We start from the raw sequence: 6,110 nt of genomic DNA on the forward strand, positions 1-6,110 counted from the left end.
CGCCCCTCCCGGGGACTTGGCCCGAGGAGGCCCCGGAAGGTGGGAAGGGGCTGTAGGGTCCCCTTGCTGGTCTGTCTTCAGCAAAGCCCACTCATCAGCTCCTGGCCTCCCCCGTGAGGGCTGTTCTCGGGGCAAAGAAAGTCTCCAGGGATGCCAGTGAGCAAGCTGGGGGCCCCCCAGTGGTGCTGTTCTCGGGGCCCGCCTGGAGTAGAAGGGAAGCAGGAGCCCGTGCCCGTCCCAGTGGGACCAGGTCCCTCAGGTGTCTTGGGAGAAGGTAGAAATAAAGTTGGGAACTTGCTCCAGGAGTCCGGTGCTGACTGTTCTGACTACCTCATACCCGAGTGCCTTGAAGCCTCCCGATGGCCTGGGACCCTCAGGTGGTGAGACCCATATTCCAGAGGAGGGAAGAGACTCAGGGAAGCAAATGGTTGTGCCCAAGGGAACAGGGCTGTGCAGCCGTGCAGGGCTGTGGCGTGCCCTCTGCCAACCTCTTCACTGCATCAGGGGGCCTGGAGCCCCTGTGCTCAGTCTATCTTGGATTTCAGTCTTGAGTCAAGGATTTTCTGAGACTGAACAAGGGCCTGATCTCAGGTGTTAGTGTCAGGGAAGGATCATGGTTGGGGGTGCTCTCCCAAGTCTTGCGCCCAAACGTGGGACGTGGGGTATCAGAGTTTAGAGTAGGGGAGCAGAGGCTCTGGCCACAGCAGGGTGACAGCTCCCCTGGGAGATTCCCAAGCAAAGACTTTGGGCCAACCCTAGGATAGAGAGAGTACACATACCCATTCATCAGAAATAAGTGTGGCTGTATCACGACCCGTGGGCCTCTGATACCCAGCTGGGGTTTCTCGGTGGCCACGCTGGGTCAGAGAAGGCCATGTGCTTTGTGTGCTGTGAGGCCCTCCCAGCTCAGAGGCTGCCTCCATTAAGATGTGGCTTTTGATCTTGGACTCTGGGTTCTCCAGAGAGGGAGGTGGGGCTGGCTGATCCTATTGGCTCATGGGGAAGACTGCTTACTCTTTCTTTGCGGGTGATCAGGGACGAAGCTGTCCTTGTCCTCTCCTTGCCTATCACTACAGAGCCCAGGCCCCAGGCCAGCTCTGGGCCCAGGCCTGTTCCATGAGCCCCATCCTTCCTGTGATGCTCCAGCCCTGGTCCAGCCTCTGGAGCCCCAGCACGGAGGGTGTGATATGTATGGGGCCCTGGGGTGTCAACCAGAGCCCGGTGGATAGCCGCCACCTCCCAGAGTCTACAGCCTATTCTCCAATCCCCAACCACACAGCAATGTGGGCTCGCTCATCAATTTATTCACTCATCCAACACACATCTATTGTTTTTGTTTTGTGTTTTTTTGCGATACGCGGGCCTCTCACTGTTGTGGCCTCTCCCTTTGAGGAGCACAGGCTCAGCGGCCATGGCTCACGGGCCCAGCCGCTCCGCGGCACGTGGGATCCTCCCAGACCAGGGCACGAACCCGCGTCCCCTGCATCGGCAGGCAGACTCTCAACCACTGCGCCATCAGGGAAGCCCCAACACACATCTATTGAATTTAGGTGCCAGACAGGCTCTGTTATAGGCACTGGGAATAACTTGGGAAACAAGGCATGTTTTCTATTCCCAGTTTATTCAGTGACAGGGAGAGGGATGGACAGTAAACAGGCAAATAAAGCATCTGGGATTCGTAAGTGATGGCGGAGGGCGAACATTTCTATAGGCTGTTGGCATTTCACCTGAGACCTGAATGGCAGGAGGCTGCTACCCTGGGAACATCCAGGGAAAGAGCAGCCAGTGCAGAGGCCCTGAGGCAGGAAGAAGCAAGGTGTGTCAGGCCAGTGCGCGTGGAGCACGTGGACGGGGGGAGACAGGCAGGGCCTGGTCAGCCAGAAAGCGATGGTTTTATTTCACGAGCAACAGGGAGCAGCTGCTGGAAGGTTCTAAGGAAGGGTGTGACAAGATCTGATTTAGAATTTAAAAAGTCATGCCAGATACTCCCTGGAAAACAAATTGGAATCGGGAAGAACAGCTGGTAGCCACTGCAGTTGTGCAAGTGAAGGTGATGGGGGTCATGGAAAGGGGCAGAAGTGGGTGCTTTGGGAGTATGTTTTGGAGGTTGAGGCAAGCGCACTTGCGGTTGGATGTAGGGGCTGAGGGCATCTCAGCAGTGAGAACTGAGGGGAGAGACCTGGTTCAGGGGGAATGGGCGTGGGAAGTCTGAGGCTACTAGATGTCAAATGGGTGGGTCAGGGAGTGTGTGGGGCGGTGTCCTGGACCTTGTACGATGTTTGGTAGCATCTTTGGCCTCTACCCGCTAGATGCCAGTAGCAACCCCCTTCCTCCTGTGGTTAAAGTCAAAAGTGTCTGCAGATATTGCCAAATGTCCCTAGGAAGGGGCAAAAATCACTCTGTGAGAATCACTGATTTAGGATTTGGGAGAAGGAAAGGAAACTGAGAAGTGGCCTGTGAGGAGGGAGCAGAGTGTCCCCCAGGAAGGGTCCATCATATAAAACGCTGCTGAGAAACAGTAAGAACACGACTCAGAATGAGCCTGGCACTTGGCGCCGTGGAGTCACAAATGACCCGCCAGGAGGAGATTCAGTGGAGGGTGGGGTGCAGATGTCCTACAAGGGTGAAGGGGAGAATGTGAGGGATTAGAGACAATGACCAGGCAAACGAGAAGGTGGCAGCTGCAGGGGGGGCATGGAGGGCTTCTTAAGGAGGGGGCTGGCCCTTAGAGTGGGGGAGTGATAGCTGGTGAGGGGGTAATTGAAGGAGCAGAGTCCTGGGGGACATGAGAGGGGTTGGGGTCCAGGGCATATGCCAAGGACTTGCCCTAAGAGTGGAGATGCAGCTCGGATACAGGTGCGCTTGGGGGATGGGTGCCTGCCAGATGGCTTCCATTTTCTCTTAAGTACAAAGCAAAGCTACAGCTTACAGGTAGGGGGCGGGCAGGAGGGGGATGCCGATTGTGAAGCATGGGTAAGTGAGCCCACTAGGGAAGTCTAGAGATCTGCGGTCGTGAATTTAAAGCGAGGCCAGTCGATGCAGTGCGTGTTTTGCTCTGGAAAAAGCAGCTGCCTGGTCAAAGGCAGGGTGGATGATTTAGGATGATTTAGGTTTGACCAGGGTTGGGGTTTTGTCAGGAGAGGTGTGATGGAGGGAGGGAGAACGATTGACTTACATCACACAGCGCACGACTCAAGGGTCTGGGGAGGCGGGGAGGCTGGGTCATACGGGGTGGTCTGGGGTAAGGGTCCCAGGGATTTGAAAGGCTGGAGCTTCTGGTGAAAGCTGGGGGGGGCGGGTGAAGCCTGGTTGGGGATCATCCCCATGGGCACTCAGGGCAGGGAGGGCAGCACCTTGAGCTGCTGGAACCCTGGCCAAGGAGGCAGAGGGGCCAGTGTCACCTTTCTGACCTGGAGAAGTGGTTCCAGGGCTTTCAACTAAGATGGCCCAACTCTTGCTGGGCTCTCACAGCCAGGGATGGGACAACTGTCTCCCCTTTCTTTGGAAAAGATGCTACTAGGTCACCTTTCCCCCATGGCCCCTCTTTCCAAGGACATCCCTTGGGGGCACCTTCATTTGGGTACCACCTGTCTAAGAAAAACTCAAGTGTATGTCATCTGCTGATGCCTGCTACCATTACTCTTCACCTTTCAACAATCTTGGCCAGGTACTGGGGACAGAGAAGCGATGTCTGCTCTGAGGGAGGGGGTGGTGCAACAAACCATCGGACTCCATCTCGCTCTGGGCGTGAAACTGGCACCGAGGGAGGGCAGGGTAACTCCTTCTGCCTGAGAGGCGGTGACAGGTGAGCAGACCTTGAAGACAGAGTAGGGGTCCACCAAGCACAGGAGGACGGGTAAGGAGGGCGTTTCTGGCAGAGCAAACAGCCCCTGGAAAGTACTAGAGATATGGGAGCTCAGGGCACGTCCGGGGACCAGCACGTAGCCTGGTGTGGCCCGGAAGGTGGGCCAGTGCCTGTCACTGCCTCCCCCTCCCCCTAAACGTGGCTGAGAGTAATCTAGGCATCTCCTGCCGCTGGCTGGTTGTAGATCTGGGACTGACTCTGCCAGCCCTGGTGGAGCAGGATGAGGGAAGGTCAGATCTAGTTCGGGAAGCGCTGAAGGAAGCCCTGCTGGGGCCCGAGGCTCTGATTCATGCAGGGCTCGGTGGAGCAGGCAGCTGGGGACTGTGGGTGTGTGGGGAGATGAAGACCACAGAGAGGAACGGGAATTGAGTTACGTAACAGTGTCCCCTGCCCCGAGAGCCAGCCACTGGTCTTGGGCGTGGGTGGGGCTGGGAGGCAGCGGCGGGTGGCACAGAGCCTGGGTGGTGGCTCAGCCTCAAGGGTTCCTGTAGACTCTCTCTGGCTGTCCTCAACCTAGGCTGGTACCCAGCAGGGCCCGGTGCTGCCCCTTCAGGGAAGGCCCAGGTGAGAATCAGCATTGATCTGTAGGGCAGAAAGGATGGGGTGGGGTTGGTATAAGCAGCCCTGGCCTCAGTTCCTGCAGAGGCCTGGAGGCCCGGCCTTTCAAGGAAAACAAGCCAACAGACAAAAGGCTGCTGCTGACTGCAGTGTCTGGGGAGATGCCCACCGGCCCCCCAGCCCGAGAATGGTGGGAGAGGGTGAAAAATGGTCCTTCTCAAAGCCCATTTGGGCCACCAGGGTGCTGAGATTCCCTGCCGTGGGACAGGGAACCATGGGGACAGGCAGGAACTTGCTTAAGCGGCTGCTTCCCCAGATCCAAAGGCCACCCCTCTGTCCTTCCTCAGGGAAGGGGTTTCTGAGGCCTCTCCATCCCTGGCGACCGTGGGGTGGAAGCCCAGCAAGTCGAAGGATGCATTCATGGAACCTGTCTCTGGAGGGGGCAAGGGAGGCTGGCCGCCTCTCCAAACCTAGCCTAGGTAGTACCTACCCCACCAGGCTGTAGGCACTCTCATCTAACAGGGGAGCTGGGTAGGCTGGCAACAGGCAGGGAGAGCCCAGGATCAAGGAGGATGTCCCTCAGTTCTGCCATGTGGCTGGGGGGGGTGGTGGGTACCACCTGTCTGAGCCTGGGTAGGGGTGACACACTGTGGGCACCTTGAGGTCACACGCTCTGCTCCCATGAAGATGGAGCAGGCACGCTGGATCAAGGTCATGTCCTTTGGGGGAGACTTACTTTCAGAAGTGGATTGATGCTTTATACAGAGGATGCCATGCACAGCTGTGGGCTAGCAATATAAGGCCTGGGTCTAGGCTGCGGTTACAGCATTAGGGGCTCCGGAAACGGTGAAAAAAGCGCCCTTGAGGCTGCCCAGGCTGGCGCTGGTGGCAGTGGCCACAGGGAGCGTGGGGAGGGGGAGGGTGTGTGACGACCGCCGGTCCTGCGCAGCTCTTTGAGGCCAGAGTGAGGTTAGGGTGCGGTGTGTGCTTAGTCGGGAATTTCTTCTCACCCCAACTGCTTTTTCCAGGGCTACTCCAAGGGGGGTGCGTAGCCTGCGGGGTGGGGGCGGAGTCAGCAGGACTGGAGCAGGGAGGGGGGTCCCTACAAAGGCAAAGGGAAGCTCTTCCCTTCGAAGCTGCCCCTGAGACCAATATTTTCTCTGAATTGTGTCAAAAAGACCCCGCCCTTGACTAGGTCTCCCTGCTCTGCACCAGAGGACATCCTCTTCCTACTGGTCACGATGTCGGAGTTTGCAAGCCCCCTCCCCCGCGCCTCCCGCCCCCGCCTCCGCCTGAGTCTCAGTTGTTGAGACTCGGGTCCAAGCCAGTTTTCTTTCTTACCTCTTTGCCCTTAATGGAGGAAACTGAGGCAGCTGCAGGAGAAACGGGAAAGCTGAAGTCGTCAATCGCAGGCTCTGAGTACTCGCTTGCCCCCCGCCCCGGGCTTGGGAGCCTTCTCAGTGGCCCCGGGACGCGGCAGGCGACGGGTCCTGGGGGCCGCGGACGAGCTCGGCAGGCGGGTGGCGGCAGGGGGCGCTCACCACCTGGCCACGCGCGCCTCCTCGGGCTCCGCAGGCCCGACGGAGTCCAGTCTGTGCGGAAAAGCATTTGGGGAAGGGGTTCCCAGCAGTCTCTCGGCTCACCTCACGCCCTCCGCTGGGCTTCTTTCCTCGCGGGCTCCGGTCAG

Source organism: Stenella coeruleoalba, assembly GCF_951394435.1.
Source record: "Stenella coeruleoalba genome assembly, chromosome: 13".
Lineage (NCBI taxonomy): Eukaryota > Metazoa > Chordata > Mammalia > Artiodactyla > Delphinidae > Stenella > Stenella coeruleoalba.